Source organism: Callithrix jacchus, chromosome 11, assembly GCF_049354715.1.
Source record: "Callithrix jacchus isolate 240 chromosome 11, calJac240_pri, whole genome shotgun sequence".
Taxonomy (NCBI): domain Eukaryota; kingdom Metazoa; phylum Chordata; class Mammalia; order Primates; family Cebidae; genus Callithrix; species Callithrix jacchus.
The window spans coordinates 119,505,760-119,511,759 of record NC_133512.1 but is presented as its reverse complement, the minus strand read 5'-3'; the positions used below and the strand labels follow the sequence as shown (position 1 = coordinate 119,511,759).

The window sequence follows — 6,000 nt, the reverse complement described above, 5'->3', positions numbered from 1 at the left end:
ACTTAAGTACAGTGTGAGTAAAACTATTTGAGGAGAGGGATAGCCATGTGTGCTATTGTCCACGGTCCTGAAACATCATGCACATTATAGATTGCTTCCCTAGGAAGTAGATATGACCATGGACCTGGGATAGGGACACCAAACCTAGCAGAACCAGATGTGAACCAATGAAACTGAAGCACAGAGTTGATGGTTTAAACTGTACTGTCCAATAGAACTTTCTGCAATGATAGCAGTGTTCTAATTCTGCACTATCTAATACAGTAGCTACTCACTACGTGTGGCTATTAGGCTCTTGAAATTTGGTAAGTAGACAACTAATTGTTTAAGTTTATTTAACTTTAGCCAATTTATATTGAAATAACTACATGTGTACCATATTGGACAGCATGGGTTGGATCATCAATATTAAGCTGTTTACTGAAAATACAAATTATTGGGCACCATGTAAGATATACTAAAATCAGAATCTCTTGGGTAAGCTCAGGTATGTGCACTTTTAAGCACGAAGTTTCTGTGCTTCTTGATATTTGAGAACAACTATCCTACCAGGCATTTGTGTCCACCTTCTAAAAGTTCCTACCTGTGCCCACTAATGCCTTCTACTTTTACTTCATCCTCAGGTTCGGTCCGACTCAGCATGTTTAATAGTCTAAGCCTCAGTGTCAGCCTTGTCTTCAAACCTGAGACCCAGTGGCTCAGGATGGTAACAAAAGCTTCCACAACCTCCCCTCGAATTCTGAGATTCCTTAAAGGCCAACTTTAAGGGCATTCATGACAGGTAAAGTCTACACACCTAACTAACATTACCCTGAGCACAGTCCTCCCAAATTCATATGCTATTGGTCCTCCTCTTCCTGTATTTTCTTCTAGTCCAAAGAAATAGGCACTTGCCTTGGTCTCCACCTTCTTAAGCTTCCTGTCCTCACCTTAATCCCGTCTGGTTCTAGGGTTAGTTCCCACTCCTCTGCCTCAGATGGATCCTCATCTCCATAATCTCCCTCCATGGTCAAGATGTATGAAAAGCTGTCATGACCGCTACCCTTCAGACTTTCAAATTAAGTCACCTAGACAGAGCATCTATGTTCTGAGGAATGACCAGTTTATCCACTAATTTGGTAAATTTCTGAAACACTGATCCTCAGACTCCCAGTTCTATGTAGCTGAGTCCATTTCTCCAAGCTCCACAACTCTTCCCCTCCCAACTAATCCCATTACCCAGGTTCCAGCATGCTATACTTCAGAGTGCACCTGAGTTAAAAATTTTTAATGTAATTATGACAACCAAAGGTAAAAGATTATTTCCAGGAATGTAAATTCAATGTCTATTAAAGCTTTCAGGTGCATGGCTCCCCATCACCATTCCACAACTGCCAGCACCCATACAGATGCAGACACAGACCAACAACATTTACACTGATATAACACATGGGTGGATCATGAGGTCAAGAGATCAAGACCATCCTGGTCAACAAGGTGAAAGCCCGTCTCTACTAAAAATACAAAAATTAGCTGGGCATGGTGGCGTGTGCCTGTAGTCCCAGCTACTCAGGAGGCTAAGGCAAGAGAATTGCTTGAACCCAGGAGGCAGAGGTTGCAGTGAGCCGAGATCACGCCATTGCACTCCAGCCTGGTTAACAAGAGCGAAACTCCATCTCAAAAAATAAATAATAAATAATAAATAATTTCCCATGTATTGTCACATTTGACTGACAGAGTGTATAGATTATTACACTAATGGTCCCTCATAAATGAAGCCTCTACCCTCAGCACCATTCCTTCTTTCATGGACCCTGGGCTTGGCCATGTGACTTGCTTTGGCTAACAAGATACCAGCAAAGATGACACAAGGAGAGGCTAGGCAAACACTTGCACATTGGGATTTGCCTTCATGAAATCACTGTCATTTTCATGTAAGAAACCTGGTCTTCACTGCCGAAACAGCCACATAGAGAACTGAGATATTCCGCTGACAGTCCCAGTTGGCTGCCATATGAGAGTAAGGCCAGCTTGGATCATCCAATTCTAGTCAAACCCCTGGATCGCTATGTCTGTATGAGAGGCCCCAGGAAAGATCAACAAAAGAACTACCCAGTTGAACCCAGCCCAAATGTAAGCAAATAAATTATTATGTTTTAAGCCATCAAGTTTTGAGATGGTCTATTGTTTAGCACCAGTTAATTGATACACAAAATGTCTCTGAGAGATAGTATTATTATTCCTATTAATGAGTTAGGAATATGAAGTTCAGAGAAATTAGGAAATTTATCCAAGATCCTAGAGCCAGAAAGCAGCAAAAAGAGGCCCAGAACTTCAGTCCATCCCCAAGTTCAGCATTTCTGCACTACACTAGGCTGCATCTACACAACCTCCACTCAACTAGTAAAAGGTCACTGATAATCCTAGTCCTCCCAGATCCCATTTGCTGACCTAGTTACCAACCTCCAGCACCCCTTTATTGAGAAAGAGTGTCCTCCCAGCGCCTTCCTGGCCTGCTAGTGAGTTCACCTTGTTACTCTCCTTCTGCAAAAACTAAAACCAGAAATCATTTTAAGTGAATCAATTGAATACAGCTAGTGGAAACATAAAAAGGTAAGAGCGATTTTATATTAAAAATGAATATTCTGATTCGCATCTTGATTTAGAGCATCATAATGGAGAAAAAACAGAAACAAACTTATATGGTCTGGAGGAAAACAATAAGAATTATCAAAGAATTAAGATAAGTTCATCATTAGTCAAAAACATATTTTAGAATTAAAGTTCTTATTCATAGAAAACATTATTGTTTATGCTAATCCTGACAAATGAAATTGATTCAAATGACAAAACTGTGAAAACATGCTAGAAAATTGGATTAAAAATGTAAATGGAAATCTCAGGTAAAATAGAAGGAATAAGGCTCTGCCTAATGTACAATGAAAAATCTCACCCTTTAAGAATGATTTGTATAGAAATTATCAAAAGAAAAAGAAAATGTGAACAGGTTATCCTTTATTTGTTCCCCCAATTTTTTAATCACATCATCATAACCATTGGGATAATTCATACATTTTATTCTAGATGAAGCAAATGATTTGAAAAAGTCCCTGCTTTTCAGCCAGAAGTATGTTTACTTTGCTATGAACAAAAAGCAAGTTAACCAGTCTTGCAAGTTTTTGACCTGAGAGCCCAAAACAATTTTAAAACTAAAATCTTCATATCAAAATGTTATTTTGCAGATGGCAGGTAAGCAGTAGGAAAGCATCTGGCATAAATTAAGTGAACAGATATCCAAAGCATTTGAAAAACAAGTAAGTCTCAATTCAATAATCGAAAGTCATGAAAACTGACTTGTCCACAGAGTTTGAATGACAGAGTAGATAAAACACATGAACTCATACACAAGCTTCCTCTGAACAAATTAATTCGCTTTTCTGCAGCCCTCTGTCCATGCCACAGACAACAATCACACAAGTTAATCAAGCAGCTGTGCTTAGCCTTGCTCAGTGATTGTTTCAGGAGAACTTGTGTGACCACATAATTTCCTATGAAGGAAAACAGCATGGGATAGTGGGAGGATGCTGCTGCCTTTAACCCATCATTTAACCTCTTTGTGGCTGGCTGCTCTTATCTGTACAAGGTGGGTAGAAAAACCCATGCTTCCTACTTCACAGAGTTGTAAGCATAAAGGATGTAAACAGACTTTGAAAAAGTTAAAAGAGCTCTGCAAATACAAGGTGCTTTATACCTGAACAAGAGCATAAAAAGGCAGGATCTGTGATGCAGCAGCAGCAATTCTCCCAGCCACAAGGCTGCTGGTGATGTCCCACATGAAAGCAAAGACATTTTAAAACATAAAGACTTAACGGAAGCAAAAATGAAGAGACATGCTGTTTGCAGAAATGACTGCGTTTAATCTGGGGTCTTCACATTAAAAAATAGTATTTTGAGGCCGGACACGGTGGCTCACGCCTGTAATCCCAGCACTGTGGAAGGCCGAGGCGAGCGGATCACAAGGTCAAGAGATCGAGACCATCCTGGCCAACATGGTGAAACCCTGTCTCTACTAAAAATACAAAAAAAATTAGCTGGGCGTGGTGGCACGCACCTGTAATCCCAGCTACTTGGGAGGCTGAGGCAGGAAACTGCTTGAACCCAGGAGGTGGAAGTTGCAGTGAGCCGAGGTCATGTCACTGCACTCCAGCCTGGCATCTGGTGACGGAGTAAGACTCTGTGTCAAAAAAAAAAAAGAAAAGAATATTTTGAGAAATTGTCATGTTAAATTTAAGCTGCTCTTGGGTGACTTCAAATTGTGAAATTTTCATGTATTCCATGAGTAACTGTCCTAGAAGAATTCCTCTAATTCTCTTTCATGACAATAATCTTGCAAAATTTAACTTAGCTCTATATACAAAGACTTAGGCACAAGGTTAACAATAATGAATCAATGATTTTTTTTCACCTACTTTCTGAATAATGATTCTCTGTCTTCTGCAAAGGCTTCTAAATTCTGTTTACATATAAGCCACGTATTTTTCCCCCAAACAATTATATCTCCATACATAATTTCGTTTGCACTAACACTGAAAAAAGGAGTGCTCCATAGTCAAGCCAGTGTATTCAATTCAATTCAACAGATGGGGCTGGGCACAATGACTCACACCTGTAATCCTAACACTTTAAGAGACAGGGGAGAAAGGATCACTTGAAGCCAGGAGTTCAAGATCTGCCTAGACAACATAGCAAGACCCTCATATCTACAGGAAAAAAATTTTTTAAATAGCTGGGCACCTGTAGTATGCACCTGTAGTCCAGCTGCCTGGGAGGCTGAGGTGGGAGAATCGCTTGAGCCCAGGAGTTTGAGGCTGCAGGGAGCTATGATCATGCCACTGCACTCCAGCCTGGGTGAGAGAGCAAAATCCTGTCTCCAAAAAATAAATAAATAGATGGTTTTAAAAATTATATTCTATCTGGTGCTTTCCTTGTACCTACAGCACATGTATTTGGCACTGGTTTTGGCATTTGGAGGGAACACACTTAAGAGTAAGAGTCTGCATCCAAGAAACTTACATTCTAAGAGAGAAGATAAAAAAATTAAGGTAAATAACAATGGAAGGCAGAATAGAGAGACGTGGGAGGATTGCTTAAGCCCAGAGTTTCAGGTTGCAGTGAGCTAAGATCATGCCACTTCACCCCAGCCTGGATGACAGAATGAGAACCTGTGTCTTAAAAAAAAATACTGATTGGGTACCGCTTTGCTCTTTTTCTTACATATTTACAATATTTGTGTTTGCTATGATTATTATCCCTACAGTTATTACTAACCCTAGCCCTAACCCCATCAAAAGCATTACCAGACATTTCACTTTCTGGTTGTCAATTGCTAACTAGTTATTAGTAAAGTTTTCCCCAGTATATTTCAAATTGATATCTGGACTTCTGTTTCCATCAGTATGATGAATAAAGTATCTGCTTGGTCCTCCTGCAGAAAACAAATTAAAATCCTGGGTAAAATACAATAAAAAGATTTTAATACATTAGTTACCTATCTAATTAGTAAAGGGAACTCAATGAAAGTACACCTGAAGAGATAATCAAAGAAATAAAGCCATCTTGTGCCATGCAGATCATTTTTCAAACTGCATGTACTTCATCTTTGTGTTTTCCAGCTCTGTAAAGCTATAGAATAGAGAAAATAAAGCCTAAGATTCACTCAAGGTCTCCCTTTATAAAACTGAGGCTGCAAAGGGCCACACCTCCACATAACAGTGAAGTGGGAAAACATTCTGCCACCCAAGCCACCAAAAAAGCAAGATTGCCTAATTAGAAATTTAGCATTGGAAAGAGTGGGACTTGTCTCTAAAGATATTAACCATAAGTCAGTCTTCATGCAGTTCTGCATGCCAAATTCACACTTCTTGGCCAAGAAATCTCAAGCCAATAAGTCAGTTAAAGTTGTCCTGGGCTGGCAGTTCCCCCAGGTTCCTGGAAGAAACAAATTCAATCCTCTTTGGAATA

At 39.7% G+C, this 6,000-nt stretch overlaps 1 protein-coding gene across 1 annotated transcript in view; it reads right to left on the bottom strand.

Moving 5' to 3' along the window:
- Window positions 1-2,975: 2,975 nt before the first annotated feature.
- The window catches only part of LOC128928470 (uncharacterized), a 124,920-nt gene continuing 121,895 nt past the window's right edge, over window positions 2,976-6,000 (bottom strand). The window contains exon 7 of the mRNA XM_078343859.1: window positions 2,976-4,213. The gene's annotated coding sequence lies outside the window, so the exon portion shown is untranslated. The remainder of the gene's footprint in view (window positions 4,214-6,000) is intronic.